The sequence below is a fragment of the Lacerta agilis genome, chromosome 6, assembly GCF_009819535.1.
Source record: "Lacerta agilis isolate rLacAgi1 chromosome 6, rLacAgi1.pri, whole genome shotgun sequence".
Classification (NCBI taxonomy): Eukaryota; Metazoa; Chordata; class Lepidosauria; order Squamata; family Lacertidae; genus Lacerta; species Lacerta agilis.
This window is the reverse complement of record NC_046317.1, coordinates 82,741,868-82,759,387: the sequence shown is the minus strand read 5'-3', so window position 1 is coordinate 82,759,387 and position 17,520 is coordinate 82,741,868.

The window sequence follows — 17,520 nt, the reverse complement described above, 5'->3', positions numbered from 1 at the left end:
ATGCCAGCAGTTCAATGTTTTCCAAAACAAACTGATGTTATCTTGGTATGAGCTTTCGTGTGCATGCACACTTCTTCAGATACACTGAAACAGAAGTCACCAGATCCTTAAATATAGTGGGGGAGTCCCCACTCCCCCACTATATTTAAGGATCTGGTGACTTCTGTTTCAGTGTATCTGAAGCAGTGTGCATGCACACGAAAGCTCATACCAGGAACAAACTCAGTTGGTCTCTAAGGTGCTACTAGAAAGAATTTTCGATTTTGTTTTGACTATGGCAGACCAACACGGCTACCCACCTGTAACTGATGTTATCTTGCTTTGTGGCATCCGGTGTTTTTCACATTTTTGACTCTTTTTGTTGTTCTCTATGTTCTGAAGATTATTCTACAGGATAGACACAGTGTGCTCCTTTACATGTGGAAACTGTAGCATGGTGTACATACACATGCAGTAGAATGAGGGGGAAGAGTGGACTGTACTGCTTCCAGCTGCAAATGGAATATGCTATTTCTGAATTACATTATAGGTGTCACCTTTAAAAAAACAAACTCTGAAAACACTTAGCACAGAAATCCTTGTATGTTTTTCTGATATCTGGTAAGTTTCAGATGGGCTACTAGGCTAACAATTCATTCAATTCTCTATGTATAAAATGTAAAGACACTACAGTATATCCGTTTTTTCATTTATTTTACTTAACAAAACTTAATTCCCAAAGAATGTGTTTAACCCAAGAATGTATTTTGTTTGTTACTTTGTTATGTTTTTCTATGTTTTTATACTGTAAACCACCCAGCAATGCTCGGTGGTTTAACATTTTGTTAAACAGATCCCTCCAGTTTCTACCATCTCTTAGATTTGATCCCAAAGTTGCCAGTCCAGCTTGACTCATCCGTTTTATCCTGCAACAACCTATAGTTTAAACTATCTTTGTCTTTTGTAATAAGTTGTACATTCTTTTATTCTAGGCATTGGTCTCTGTACAGTTACTGATTCTCCCTAATACACTTGTGCCCTACTATAAGTGTAATTTACCATTTAGCATAACATGACTCTTAGCTAAAGGCCCTGAATTACGAGATAAAGGCAGTAAAAGAAATTTTGTAAGATATATACCTGGAATTTCCCCCTTCTCTACAGCACAATTGGAGAATCGGCATGCTGAAAAAGGCCACATTTTATTTTAAAGTTTCCTTCCATCATGATTGCTGTAAAAAATCTAAAAAAGTGGATTGCCTATGCTTTTTCTTCAAGGTTTTTTCAGTTAAAGAAAGATGCTTTATCAGCATTTTGAATCCCAGCCAAAGTGTGCCCCAATTACATTTTAAGCTTGCATAGGCACAGACTTTACCTACATGGGAACATATAGCAAGAAGCTGAACTTGTTTCTTTTTGACAGAAGGATGCTGGGATTACAGCCAACATACATCATTCACAGGGCCGTCTCAAGCATATCCAGCGCTGTGGTGCAAAGCTCCCCCCCCCCCCCCCGTCGACCTTTTTCTAGGGAGGACAGCACTGCCAGCGAGGCTGGAGGAGGCAGGCAGCAGCTGGAGGGCGGCTCCTCCGGCAGGGAAGAGGCGGAGACTGGACGCGGCACCTCCCAGCTCAGCTGGCCGATTTGTGCCATGGTGGCCACATCAGACGGAGGCTCCGGGCGCGGTGCTGCTTCAATGTGGGCAGAGGGCGGCGAGCAATGCAATCTACTCTACTTATTTTGGAAAAGTTTTTTAAAGGAAACTTTTTGAATGTAGCTTCCTCAAACTGATGATGAAATTATACTCTAATATTTATGGTACTTCCAAGCTAGTCAGCTGAAACATCATATACAACCTATTCCACACATCACCGAAGACTGAAAATGAAGCATATTTAAAACATCATAGTGCTCTGCAGCAAGCTTTTGCCCAGTTCAAAACGAACTGCCCTGCATATGCACAGAACCATTTTTTAATTGCCTCAGGAGATAAGAAGTCTTGGTGAGACACTTCCAAACCGGTCCTACAACTCAAAGTATCATATGTAGTTTTGCCCAGAAAGATGTAATGGAAGCAGAGCCGTCTCATCCATAGAAGCCGGTGGCGCGGTGCGCCAGGGCGCTGGGCGCCCCAGGGGCGCCCCCGCGAGCCCGCCGGCATACCGGGCTCCTCCTCCCCAACCCGCCCCCACGGGCAGGCGGGCACTCGCGCGCCGGCGGGCGGGCTGTAAGCCGCCCGCCCTCGCCTCCCAGAGCCCCAGCTGGAGCGGCGCGGGGCTTTGCGCGACCTTCCAGCACTCCAGCTGGGGCTCTGGGAGGCGAGGGCGGCCGCCTCGCGCTCCCGCGCGCAGCCGGCCGGCCGCCCGATGCAGCGCGAGCTGCCCAGCAGCGCGCGGAGCGCGAGCTGCGCGGGAGCGCGAGCCGGCCGCCCTCGCCTCCCATCCCGGAAGCGCTGGAAGGGCGCGCAGAGCCCCGCGCCGCTCCAGCGCCACGCCCCTCACCCCCCGCTCGCCCACCCCCCTCCCAAGGGGCGGCAAGCGCGGGAGGGAGGCGGCGGAGAGGCGGCATGGCGGGGGCGCCGGAGGGATAGCCGCGCCAGGGCGGCAGATCCCCTTAAGACGGCTCTGAATGGAAGTGATTAGCTTCCACATTTTGCAGGGAGGAGGTCTAATAATCTATTCTCAGAGTAGTCCAACATGTGGCCCAAAGGCTGCATGTGGCCCTTAAGACCATTTTGGCGGCCCTCAGCAACATTTGATGCTCCACTACCACCAAAACACTTACAGTGCCTTCCCAAAGTCAGGTAAGTGAGGTGCTGGGCTCTGGGAAGGAGGCCTGGGGGCTCTGACCAGGTCCTAGAGTCCTTCTGTCATCTCCTTCCTAAAACCTAGTTAGTACTTCCCAGCTTTGGGAAGGAACTGGGAGAGCTATAGGCCCCTGCCAGAACCTTGCACCTCCTTCCCAAAGCCCAGTGCCTCACTTATCCAGCATTAGCAAGGCAGCATGAGGACTGGTGGGGGCATCAAATTGTGGCCCACCACGTGACAAGGCACTGGGCAGCCCAATATGAAAAGTTGGACTCAGCTGCTTGGCCTAACACTGCACCTCTTTAGTTCCATCATGCTTTTGCCTTTCTTGGTACTTTATTTTCTTGCCCAAGTGAATCTCTGTAAGGAATGTTTGGAAAACATTCACGTTTACATGCACTTTTAATTTCAGGGTTGGCACGGGGGGGGGCAGACAGCTGAGAAAAAGACACCCTGCTGAGTCCTGAGTTTCGCTCACTAATCTATTCTTCCTTGTGGTTTCTCCCTCTCCCGCCTCCATTCCAGGCCTACCATTTGTTTATTTATTTATCCAGCCAAGCAAATGGCATCATTAAGCAACAAACAAGAGCATTTTCATTTGATCTTTCAGCCATAGTGTGCTCTGTTCTGCTGTCCTAAATTTAATCGGCAACATCTCCAGCTTTGTTCCATACTGAGACGAATTTATCTGGAAAAATCTTGCATTTGCACTTCAGAGCATACCATAATAATGCAGAATATAAAGGGCACAAGCATTCAGTGTTGGATTGGAAAGCAAACAACAGGTTTTGAAAGCCCAACCAACACCGAATTATTTGGACTCCACAGCACAGGGAAAGTAGCAGCATGTGCTAGAAGTGAAAAGGCAATTAAAAAAAAGGTATGACTTGCGTTAGACCTTTGTGTGTCAGATTCAAACCGGGGAGACCCAGATTTAAATCCCCACTCACCTATTAAGTTCCCTGGGTGACCTAAATCTATCATGAAGAAATCTATCATATTTCACATTAGGATCACTGTAGGCTCTAACTTTGAGATAGCCATGGCAAAATGCCCGCCCTCCACAATGGTGAGCAGAAACAGCACCATCAACACTGCAATCAGCACAAGGGCACTAGCACCCCTACAATGATGGCAGGTGGTAATGCTTATCCCAATGAGGTGGGAGAACAATGTTTGTACACTGAGCTAGTTAAAAGAAAGGTGGGAAACAAATGTAACAAATACCCCCATCAAATGCAAGAAAATAGGATTACCTATGCACTTGTGAAAATATTTGAAGTTGTCTTGTACAGTACTGCAAACTCTGGTTAATGCACAAAAGCACCAGTGTTTATTTCTCCAGCAATTCCAGATAAGTAGAGAGGATCCTTCATGAATAAGCATGAGAGATCTGCCTGTTACAGGTGGGTAGCCGTGTTGGTCTGCCATAGTCAAAACAAAATCAAAAAGTCTTTCCAGTAGCACCTTAGAGACCAACTGAGTTTGTTCTTGGTATGAGCTTTCGTGTGCACACGAAAGCTCATACCAAGAACAAACTCAGTTGGTCTCTAAGGTGCTACTGGAAAGACTTTTTGATTTTGTTTTGAGATCTGCCTGTGTTGACGTTCTAGCTTAGGATGTCTACGGTCAATTCTTGGCTGCATGGAGAATTATTTACATGTTCTTAGTAAGTGCTCTTCAACTGTTTGACAGACAATAATAATGACTGTTCCAATGGGCCTTAGCAAATACAACCCACACAAACATTAAATGTTCAGGTGACTGGGTGGTTGTTTTCAAAAGCTAGTCCAGGCGTCTTAAAGTCAGCTGAGAGATTCCTCATCTTTTGGCAATGTCTCGTGTACAGAAAGCATGTTCAGTGCTTTGCTCATGCATGCACACACAATCATTCTGCTTTTTCCACACTTCTTTAAATGCACACACACTGTGGGAAATCTCACAGCTGAATATTGGGAAATCTCACAGCTGAATATCTGAATACTTCTTTAAACGCACACTGTGAATCACATGCTGAGAAATCTCACAGCTGAATATCTGAAGGCAGGAAACAACCTAACTATTTGGACAACCAGAGCTTTATATATTGACACAGAATCAGCACAAAGGTTATATGTACACTACTGCACAGCGGTAACTGTAAAAGGCAGCCATGGGTTGGAGACAAAAACACTGGGGAAAGATCTCACACCTATGCTGAAGAACCATCTCATACTTTGTGAGTCTTGTCACTGATCCTAAATTGGTGTGTAGGGATCCTAAAGTGCAGGACAATGACTTTTTAAACTGAAAAAGAGGGGTATGAAGAAAAACAGAAGGCAGGGAGAGAGAGAAGGTGAGGGATAAGAGGGCTCATCCACACCAGCTTCTCTCATGCCTAGAAAGCATGGGTCCAAGGCGTTTTCCACTTGTCCTGTGCTTTCTAGGCAAGAGTCCGAGTGGCTTTGCTTTTGCCCCACCACTTTCCCTTGGAAAACCCACTCTTTAGCAATAAATCAGAACCAATGGCAATCCACAGAAAAACCAATTGCCGTTTGCTCCAATTCAGAACTAAACCACTGGTTTTCCTGGGGGGAAATAGTGGGGCAAATGGAAGTGTGGATAAGGCCACAGAGAAACAAAGGTTACATAGTGGGGTGAGCTGAAAAGAATGCCAATATATTTCACACCTGGCATATATTTCACATGGGTAGACGAGTCTATAAAGCCCAGGACTCAGCGGGGGGTGGCTTCCTATAGAATCATAGAATTGCAGCGTTGCAAGGTCACCATGGGTCATCTAGTCCAACCCTCTGCAATGCAGGAATCTCAACTAAAGTATCCATGTCAGGTGACTATCCAACCTCTTAAAAACCTCCATGGAAGGAGAGTCTACCACCTTCCGAGGGACTGTTAGACAGCTTTTACCGTCAGAAAGTTATTCCTGATGAATACAAGTTTGCACCATCATCCATGTGAGTTCTTTAGATATGTAAAGATGGGTATCATCTTTTCCAGGCTAAACATAACCAGCTCCTTCAACCATTTCTCATAAGGCTTGATTTCCAGACCCTTTAAAATCTTGGTCGCCCACCTCTGCACATTCCAGCTTGTCAATATCCTCCTTAAATTGTGGCGCCCAGAACTGGACAAAGTACTCCAGGTATGGTCTGATCAATGCAGAGCAAAATTACTTCCCTTGATCTTGCACCTCACCTGAAGAGACTCCAGCCAAAAAATCTGAAAAGCCCTTTGTGTACATATTGTAGGCAAAATGCAGCCCTCTGAATCCTTGTCAATTTTTAGTTATCTGATCCTTACTTCCTGGTGGTCATACTTAAAACAAACTATGGTTCCCTAACTTTGGACATCACAGGAAAATGAAAACTTCTGCTTCATAACTAACTCCTAGCTCCTCTTCGTGAATGTAAACAAAGAAGAAATGGGAACACATGCTTCTAAACCCTATGAAGATTCATCCTCTTGATAAACTATGGTTTATTGTTAAGTCTGAATCCAGGCTTGCTTGCTTTCACTGCTCAAACAATGCAATGCAGAGAACCTACTGACTTTCATATCATGTGGGCCCTGTGGATTTACGGTTGCACAAAACCATGAACAAGACCTCTAGCTGTCACTAAGAGATATAAAACCTAAGCATACCTTTTAGTGAGTGGCATATCCAAGTTTTACTGATACAAGCTATGGCCAGGTTCACACTTAACACTAAGACAAACCATAGCTTAAGCATGGTTAACCAAATGTCCATGTTACAGCTGAACCCAGGGTCATGGTTTGTCTTTACATTGGGAACCCACTCATTCATGCTATGCCGTGGTTTGACTTTGTATTGCATTTACACCAGGTCCCTAAAATGTTCCCCTAACCTTTGAGAATTCTTGGAGAATAGATGAGGGCCCTGTAGACTTGGAAGCAAACAAATGGGCAGTGCTCTTCATTAGGAGTACAACTTTTATAAGCGTTTGAAGCTTATGATTGTGGTTTTAACACTCAAACATGTAGCCATAGAAAAGTGAGCATTCAAAATGCATGGGGATGCACCAAGCTGGACAATAAGCACCTTTTGTATTGTACTGCAATCATTTTCTCCTTTATGAGTACTATATCACATTTCAAAATGAAATGGGAGACTTCATGCTCTGAAACTCAATCATGAGTACTAAAGGAAAGAGCCACAGCTCAGTGGCAGAGTACATGCAAAAAGGTCCCAGGTTCAATCCCCGATATCCTCAGGTAAAGCTACAGGTAGAAAAGACTCTGGCCTGGAACCCTGGAGAGCGACTGCTACCGTGTTTCTCCTAAAATAAGACACTGTCTTATATTTTTTTTCGCTCAACAAAACACAGTATGGCTTATTTTCAGGGGATGTCTTATTTTAACCGCGTCGCATCGGTATGCTGCATAGCCACGCCTCTCCAGGCTGTTTTAATGGGAGGTACCATGTCACTATGGCTTATTTTCGGGGTATGGCTTATTTTTGGGGAATGGCTTATATTTCGCAAATGCATAGAAATCTTGCTATGGCTTATTTTATGGCTATGTCTTATTTTAGGAGAAACAGGGTAGTTAGATGGGCCAGATCTGACTTTGGGTATAAGGCAGCTTCATATATATTTCTATGTAAAGGCCATTTCCCAAAAAACTAAGTGCTAGAGATATACAGTATGTAATAATACTTGAGGTATTTAGAAGGGGCAATGATCAAATTTTGAAGTTTAAGGTATTTTAAGCACATGTCCCGCTTTTTGTACTACCATCATTGCATATACTGTTGTCAACATCATCTTTCTTGTCAAAAGTTGAAAATAAATAAACAAACATTAGAATTTAAAAATCTGAAATAAAAAATACATACAGCTCTCCAGCATGCTGGGGTTCCGGCAAGTTTGTACTGCAACATACAGTATTTCCTGAACAACAGGAAGTCTTGTGAGGTTGTTTATAGATGCCACAAAATCAGCCCAGAATAACTACAAACATTGTCACCTGGTCAGTTTTGTGACTTGCTTCTTAATAAAGGAGCAACTGAACAAGTATAATACTGTCAAACAGATCAGCCATTCCAATTTTCTCCCTCCAATTTCATCCCTCACTTACAATAACTATGGTTACCATTACTGAAATCCATAGTTTGTTTCCATGCCACAGTTGGAATGTACAGTTTGCAATGGGCTTGGGATTCCGGTGCACAAATTATGGTTTGTGGTAATGCTAAGCAAGCAGTTTGTCTGATTTGGATTCAACAGTGTTCAGGAAGGAGAGTCAGGGCACGCTCCCTTCCCCACTCTGGGGCAGCCTGCTTCCCTCCTCTCAGCCGCCCATTGGAGTGCACTGCGTCCGGCTCAGGGAAGCCACTTTGCATCCCCTCCTGCCGGGGCTACCTGAACACCTGGCAGGCGCAATCAGGGGTGGGCATGGGCTCTCTGGCCGCGTCGCTGCCTTCGCGCCTCCCTGTGGAGTTTGCGAGCAGAGCAGAGCAGGGAAGTGCCCTGCGCAATCCCAGCACCGAGCAAGGATGGCACAGCCGGCAAGCCACCTGATATGCTTGCTGGCCCTCCTGTTCCGCAGACTTCCCCAGATGGGAGTAGGTAAGGGGCGCTTAAGAGGAAGGGCGTGGGAAAACTCTGGGAAACAGGGGGGGGGGAGTTGCACCAGAGATATATTTGCACCACGGCGCTGAATATGCTTAAGACAGCCCTAAAGTTATTAAAAATTAGAAAGTGAAGGAGGAGATCAAGGCATGAGAGCTAAGGCACAACCTCAACAATCGAAGCATGATACAATCAGACCACTGCAAAAACAGGGCATCAAGAAGAATGTTTTGTCTTTAGTACCGTATTTACTCTAGTCTAATGCCCCATTGAATCTAACGCACACCTTAATTTTCGCAATGTAATTTGGCCAAAAAAGGTGAGCATTAGATTTGAGTAAATACGGTACAACACAGTAAGCAATCTACAGAGCAGATTTCTGAGCTGGAGAGTTGCAGATTTCTGAGCTGGAGTAGAAATATTTCCCCTGCTATCTATTTCAACTGCAAACAATTTTCTTCTGGCATTTCCCATTTTCTGTTCATTGTTGTAAATTGTTTCATCCTCCAGTATCTTATAGCTAAAAGTTTCAGTGCAGTTGTTCACAATACCTCCCAAACCTTATTAATGGACCAACTGCTGTAATATTCTCTTTTCAGGACCAATCTGTGGGCCTGATTTATGGTACTAAAACCATACTTCCATGAGATTATTGGATTTTGCTGTCTCCAGCACCTTTGCTAACATAGCCTGGCAGCCCAGCATTCTATTTGTAAATTAACAGTAACCAAGGAAGCTCATTGTCCTTATGGAATTTGAATCTAGGTTACACATTTTATATACAGTCGTACCTCGGGTTACGTACTTAATTGGCTCCAGGTCGCTGTATGTAACCCGAAACGTACGTAACCCAAAAAACACGCTTTGCGCATGCACAAAGAATGATTCTGCGCATGCACGGATCACGCACACGGCGGGTTACACTTCTGGGTTATGAGAGTTCGTAACCTGAAAAGTACGCAACCCGAAGCGTACATAACCCGAGGTACGACTGTATCTGTAAATGTTAAAACCATTTTGAATAATTAATTAGCCTTGCCTATGAGTCACCTGAGACAGCTTGTAATATCAAAATGTGCTAGAAACTGTATTTTGTTCTAGTAAAATATACATGCTTATGGAAGTTTACAAAACATGCTTTTGTCATGGGAATGGCAAGACTTTCTATAGATACTGTAGCAAACATCTAATACCAACCTTTGCTAGTGCCACAATACAGTCCCATCCAATCTTATTTTAACGTAAAAGCATTTATCCATTACTTAACTCTTATCCTAGAGTAATAAAAGTCACTTCAGAGCATGCAATAGGATGACAGAGCAAATTATTACAATTAGTACAAAGGGATACAGAGCAGATTCTAAAGCCGTTCATTAAAAATTCAAAGGAAAGGAAATAAGAATCTCTGATTCATCTCAATATGTAAGAAAAAAACCATTCTTATTTTTACTCTCCTGTTTGATCATTTGCAAAGCTGGAAATTTCAAAAGCTGACCTCAATAAAAATACCCTTTGCACAATAAGTATTAAAGCAAATATTGTTTAGAGCACTTGCCTTCTCCTCGACCACTGTTAATTCAATATGAATATATTTCCCATACTAATTCTAGCAACGGTATTCATGCAAACTGAATTACATAAAGTATGCACGATTTGGGTTATTTTCATGGCAATTAAATTTAGATCAGCTCTTTTAAAGGAAAAACAAATTTTATACATGTGTTCAGCATTTTCATAATAAGCTGCACAAACAAGCTTTTTTCCTGCAAACGTGCATAAAAGGGAGTTTCAAGTTATTCTGGTCAACATCACTTGTGCTTTACAGTGCCAGAAAAGAGTTAACTGTCCTTAGCATGCATACCACACATCAACAGGCTTGCTTTTTCTATAAGCACAGAAACAAACCTGGTCCATATTTCAAAGTTTCTAATGCTTGAGCAAAAGGTGCAAAATATACCAGTAATAAAGCCCTATTTAAGGTTATTTGTTTGGGGGCGGGGGGGGGGGAGTGCTGTGTGTGTCAGAGAAAAGCAACCATCCTAACAGTCACTGCATTAAAATACCCACAACTTAACCCTTCTCGTTCTTTGCGGTCTCTCATCAAAACTAAGCACAGAGATTAACAACAAAGCTCTTGCTAACCTTTAGATGGCTAAGTCCATAGGCCAGAGGTGTGCTTCAGGTTTCTCTGGGAAAGCGCTGGAACAACAGCAACAAAGGATTCAGAGTCTTCTTTTCAATTGTTCTGGCTCTCTTTTTTAAAATGTGTAAAAACAACAACAAAGGATTCAGAGTCTTCTTTTCAATTGTTCTGGCTCTCTTTTTTAAAATGTGTAAAAAAACAAAAATTCGATGCACAGGTTTGGTGGTGGGCGGTGGGCTTTGGGGTGGGGAGGGAAGAAGAGGGTGATTTCAACCCACATTTGGCGTGGGAAGAGTTTTAATGGCTCTAGCTGGTAATATGGTTTTCCTGCTACAGTGTCTGTACTACTGCAGCTCTGTGTGGGCGTAAAGAAATGACACGACTGGGTTTCAAACCATTAGAGCAACATTTGCAAACAGATAAAAAAAAAACCATCAGGTACAAATGAAAAAAATCTCTTTTTTCCACTTTAAAGAAACAGCAGGACTAATACCCTTTCAATCCATCAGAACCCTCCTTCTGGTCCTGTAAAACACAATCATCAGCTGCAATACATAGGAATAGACTTGGTAACTTTTTCATGTAATAAATGTTGTATGGATTACTTCTGTAAGCTCTTTGTTAGGTGTTTCAAATGGCATTTCAGCCATTTGTTCCATTAGGCTCTCTGTAATAATTACCCTATATTCTAATTCCATTTCCAATTCCAATCTCCAAGTGCCCTCACTTATATAGCCCAAACAGTAACAGCCCCATACAAAAGAGAAGCATCAGCAGACCAAGTGAGGATAATATCAAGGTTTACATAACTGGGGAAAAGGGCCCCTCCAAAGAGAATCTAGTGAGAACCGAGTGTACCCATGCTTATAGAATGCTGGCAATGGGGGGGGGTAGGAGAGGGATGGGCAATGGAATAGCTGGAAAAGTAGGAAGATGACAAAAACACAGAGACACACATCAAAGAATTGATGCTTTTGAATTATAGTCCTGGAGGAGACTCTTGAGAGTCCCATGGACTGCAAGAAGATCAAACCTATCCATTCTGAAGGAACAGGTAGGCAGCAGTTTTGGTCTGCCATAGTCAAAACAAAATATAAATTAAAAAATTAAAAAGTCATTAACAGTCGTCAACAGGTTTTCCACACCTACCAGCCAATCACCCATTCCCACCACCCTTCTGAGTAATACCCCTCCCCACTCTCTCACTATATATAAGGGTCTGGTGACTTCTGTTTCAGTGTATCTGAAGAAGTGTGCATGCAGACGAAAGCTCATACCAAGAACAAACTTAGTTGGTCTCTAAGGTGCTACTGGAAGGATTTTTTTATTTTTTTATTTCATATTTCATTCTGAAGGAAATCAGCCCTAATTGCTCACTGGAAGGACAGATCCTAAAGCTGAGGCTCCAATACTTTGGCCACCTCATGAGAACAGAAGACTCCCTGGAAAAGACCCTGATGTTGGGAAAGATGGAGGGCACAAGGAGAAGGGGACGACAGAGGGCGAGATGGTGTTCTCGAAGCTACCAACATGAGTCTGACCAAACTGTGGGAGGCAGTGGAAGACAGGAGTGCCTGGCGTGCTCTGGTCCATGGGGTCATGAAGAGTCGGACATGACTGAACGACTAAACAACAATAAAATTCACCTTCTCACAATCTAGAGTGTCTCCTACCTGAAAAGGGAAGCTTCCCCCTCCTCCCCCAGCACATACACATACACTTCCTTTGTTGCAGGGACCCAGTGCTATATACAGTACTAACAGTAATTTTAATTCTCTGAGTGCCTGTTCTTATGTAGCCAAAACAGTACTATCCACACAGAGAGAGGTATCAGCCAGCTTACTGGAAGAAGCTCGAAGTTTACAGAAATACAAAGAATATTTAGGAAAAGATATCTGGGGAGGGATCCCCCTGCCCCCCAAAAAACCACAATTGAGGACTGAGCATGCCCAGTGGTCATGAAATGCTGAGGACTGGAGCAGAGGCATGGAATTTGAGTATCCTTTAAGAAGGCAGGGTTTTAAGAAGGCAGGGATGTTCCACACTAATACATTTTGTTGCAGGTCCCACCTGCATAAAGATAATTTTTAAAGAATGATGAAGTTTTTCCACTTGTGCACAAAAGTGAACTATATAAATATTTATTGGATAATATAAACTAATGCTTTTGAAATTTGAATTAATGAAACCCTCAACACTCCTCCATGGCTGCAGCAGGCAAACACATTATTCTTCAACAAGGCCTTTGATTAACACCTGATACCCTTTTAAATATGTTTGCGAGAGGGGATGAGGTTTGTTTTTGTTCTTGTTTTTATTATGTATTTTATCTTGTATTTCAATGTTGTGAACCACCCTGAGATCAGAAAGAGCTAATAGCTTGTAACCACAAAGATGAAAGGAAATCAGAAACAGAAGCAACTAACAGTTCAAAAACCACACTTGAATTTCTATGTTAAGCTCCCAGGAAATGGTGCATAACAGGTGTAGAATAAGGACGTTATTGGGGGGAGGTAGTCCACAACATGCATTTATATAAATATCCTCAAAGGTCTAGATTAGAGTGTGCCCCCCATCCCACAAAAAATATTATCTCAGACTAAGAGTAGCTTCCCCAAAGTAAAGCAATTGTGTCTACAGATAATGACCTTCATAAATGAGGAATGGAACCCATTATTTAAAAAAAAAAACACTTTACAGAGTTCCTCATTCAAATTTCTACTGGTGAAATATGTATCAAGGCCATTTATAACAATTGTGAGAACATTTCTTTTTTTTCCTTTTTTTACAAAAATTTTATTGGTTTTCCACACAACAAAAGACAACACAACAGAACAAATACAACAACAAATACAACAACCAAAACAGAATAAAAAAAAACAAATACAAACCTCAACTAGAACACCAATATTCCTTTTTCTTACTTAAAAAAAAAATTCTTGTTTTGAATCTACATAGGGGGACTTCCCCCGTTTTCTCTCCTTTGCTTCCAATTCTAATTTACTTTAATAACTTCTCATCTCTAAAGTTTAAATCATCACCGTCATAATATCTAAACAGACTTCTTAATATTTATTTTTACTTCGTAATACGACCTATTACTTCTTAACTCAAATCTTACATCTTATTTTACTTAAACTGCTGCTGATAAACAATTCACATATCTCTTCACTAGTTCAAAATCTTAAATTCTTAACACACTGACTTCAGGGTACCATGGTGAGCCATCCTAGTTATATTTTAAATATTCTCACCCTATCCCTCTTCTAACCATTTTCCTTCGCCATCTCGGGATCACCCCCAGACATTTCTCCATCTCCCTCCAACATCATTGTCCAGAATGTCCTCTTTTTCTTTAAAACCAAAGGTCCAGACGCAGTCCATAATCATCCTTGCAGGGAGCTCCAGGAAACACAAATCATCACCTTCCAGCATCTCCATTTCAGAATTCCAGTCAACTTCTAGTTGTAGTTTCAAAAGTCTTTTTCCCTTCATTTCTGGGCTCTCACCCCAGAAATTGGATATAAATTGTCTTCTAACCCTGGGTATCTCACACCCACAGGATTTTCCATCTTCCCGGAGTTGCATAGTCACTGTATTTTGTTTCTCAAAAACTTCCTCAAGTTCCCTAGCAAGGTTTTCTTCCAGTTTAACAAAGTTCTCAAGAGTCTTTCCTGTAGCATATAACTTTTCCTTGACATCCTGCTTCAACAAATTTAATTTCTGGTTTAACAGTTCTAACTCCAAAAGAATAATCCTTTGTTCATGGGTCAGGCCCGGATCTAAAGCCAGTTTAAAAACGAAACCAAGCATGGTAGAAGTAGGCAGAGGGTATCAAGTTTCAGTACTTTTCCATCTTTAACCACAAGTTTCAGCCGCCATTTTCCCCCAAATCAGGGTGAAAAGATTATAATCCAACAACTTCAAAGAAATATTTCCAACATCTTAGTTCCCCTAAAAGGGGTTTAGCCGGTCTCGCTTGTCAAAAAGCTCCATAGAAACTTTGTATCCGCTACTGCAGCAGCAGCTAGAAACAAAGTTATTTTCTTCATTCAACAAAGGAAGGAACGGGCTTCCTTTTTCACGTTCCTCCCGGAGTGCCAATTGTCAGAAATTTTAAATCCAATTAACTCCGTACTCACGGCCTACGGGTTTCTTCTTTTTTTCTTCCAAATCAGGTAGAACGACGCGCTCAGTGCAGGCGGCAGCCGCCACTTCGCCTGCCCGGTTGGGGCATTACCTCCACAGCCCGGCGCCGTTGTCCCTTCACTCCCGCGCCCCTTTTACAAGGTGAACGGGAGAAGGGTTCAGCGCCATAGTGGGCTCGCTGGAGAGCCCGTGCCGCGGGACGCTCGACCCGCGGTTTAGCGGAGCCCGCTGTGCGGTAGCGGAGCTCCTACCCCCGGGGCAGGCCAGGGTCGTCTCGCTACCGAAACGACCCTCGACCGCCCGCAATGGCATCCTCGCCGGAAGTCTCAATTGTGAGAACATTTCGAGCATGCAAGTCTCTGAACCCAAAGTCCATTTTACTGCCTCAGAGTTCTGAGATATTTAATCAAATGTCAGGACTGCAATGATTCAATGTGATTTCAGACTGAGGACAGTGACTGTTCCCCCTCTCACATAGAGGCAAGTTCCTCCACTATCTTTGTTAATTGAGAGTATAATTTAATCCAACTTTCAGCAGTGCACAGAGAATCATACCATTTCCTTTCTGCACATGAGGACTTGTGTGTTTTTAAAAGCACCTGAAAATTCAAACGAAGCTTGAAGTGTTCAACCAAAGGTGCTATCTTTGTACCTGGCTGGGAGTTTTTTAAATGAGGAGAGATATATTTCATCATGCAGTTTCTCAGGTGGTACAATTTCATTAAGACTATCACATGGCCTTGTCAAGTCAAAAATTACTAGTAAATTCCTTCTTATGGTTCTGTTTTGTGCACAGTCATCATATTCCCTCATTTTAAGGGTCTTTTGGAAAACATTTGGTTATTATCATTACACTTTCTGGTTATTCTAAATCAATATACAACTGCTCTCTACTGCAGACACTGTTCAAAGAGCCCCTTCAACTTTATTCCTCTCAACCACTGCCCCATTTTTCTCCTCCTCCTTCCCTTCCAGCTCCCCCATCTACATGAAATCAGGTCAAGAGCTGCATGTGACTCTTGGAATACAGGGTTCCTAGCCCTGGAATAGATGAGGTTGAAACTCCACAAGATGCCTTATTATTCAAAGCAACAAATCTCACATATACTATGCTGCTAGTGTTCAGCTGCTGCACAAATACCTGTCAAACTCTTTTATTGCATCAAATCAATGCATACATGTCACTTTATCATGGCCATCAGACTGGCACAACCACAATCAGAGTTGTAATGGTTTGTGAGTATGTGAAATCTGGCATACAAACAGGATTTAGGAATGACATAGGAATCTACCTTATACCATAGGTCCATCCAGCTCAATACTATACAGTGACTAGTAGTGGCTCTCCATAGTTGTTTTTCAATCCTTTCCAGGGAATTCTGGGAATTATAGCTCTGTGAGGTGAATGGGGGTCTCTTAAAAACTCATCACCCTTAACAGTTCCCAGGAATCTTTGGGGGAAAGCCATGACTGTTAAAGGGATAAAACTGTGCTTTAAATGTATTGTGCAGATGTGGCCATATATGCCACTGGATCCAACCCTTGGAAAACATTCATCAAGCTCAGCAAGTCACAGGATAGGAGGACAGGTCCTCTTATGGATCAGTAACTGGCCAAAGAACAAGAAGCAGGGAATAGGAATAAAATTATTCAGTTTGCACGATGAAAGGATGATAAGTTTTAATAGCACTGGAAACAACAAAAGTTGCTAGTTGCCATTAAAGAACAAATTATTTTGCTACAAATATCCATTATCTTGGATTTGCTATCAAGCTCACTAGGATTCAAGGAATCATAAATATAATACCCACTTTCCCTCCCTTCACCCATCCCAATTTGATGAATCACTGCAATTAAATATAAGAAAATTTCAGGCTCTTGCTAACTAATCTAAAGCAACCTAATAGGTGAAGCATCTTAATTCCATTACACTGGCATCTTGAGTATTTTCACTCTCCCATTGACACACGAATAATTCTTTGTACTCCTACAACTCATAGCACTTCATGAATAAAGGTCTCAGAGCACTTCATGAATAAAGATTAATTTTTACCACTTGTGTTCTGCACATGCATAATCAAATAATGGGTTCTTGAAAAGTAGAGTCCTTGCTATTATCTGTGTATAAGAGTGTTAATCTGAAAGAATAGAAACACTGTTAACTATTCTTATACAAGAAAACATAATAAAATATATCCACAAAATCAGGTATTCCCATGATTATCATCAGTGCAACTTTTGGGGGAAAGATCAGTTTTTAATTGCTCTGCAGAAATGAAGCATCTTTGTGAATCTTGCTGGAAATGAGGTTATAGTTCCCTTTTGAGTTCACTTTACCTTTAAAATAAATAATTGTATTTCCATTTGGGGAACAGAAAATATATTAACAAAGAGGAATACAGAAAAAATTTTCTACCAGCAAACAGAATAAACAAATCCTGGCAAAACTGATAGTTGTGTATGCATAGAATTAAAGGCACAGCAAAGACACTTAACTTGCTCAAAACTGCAAATAATTTTGCCTGGCAAAAATTAAAAGCACCATGGAAACAAATGAAGTCACTGGCACCAAATAAGGCTATCCATTCTAACATGTCTTTATGGAGAATGTATTGAAATGATTTGGAGAAACAACATCATTACTGTATACAGATAAACTGATCTACATTTAGCAGAGGCCAAACCTGTTCCAGGTCATGCCTATCTTGAAAAACCTAGAGCCAGTTCTCAAGAAAACAGCATCCATACAATCTCTCCTGGAAGTCTCAAAGATGAAGTGGTGCTCCACTATTAACATTCCATGATCTCCAATCATGGTATGATGACAAACCAGATCCAATGGTAACAATT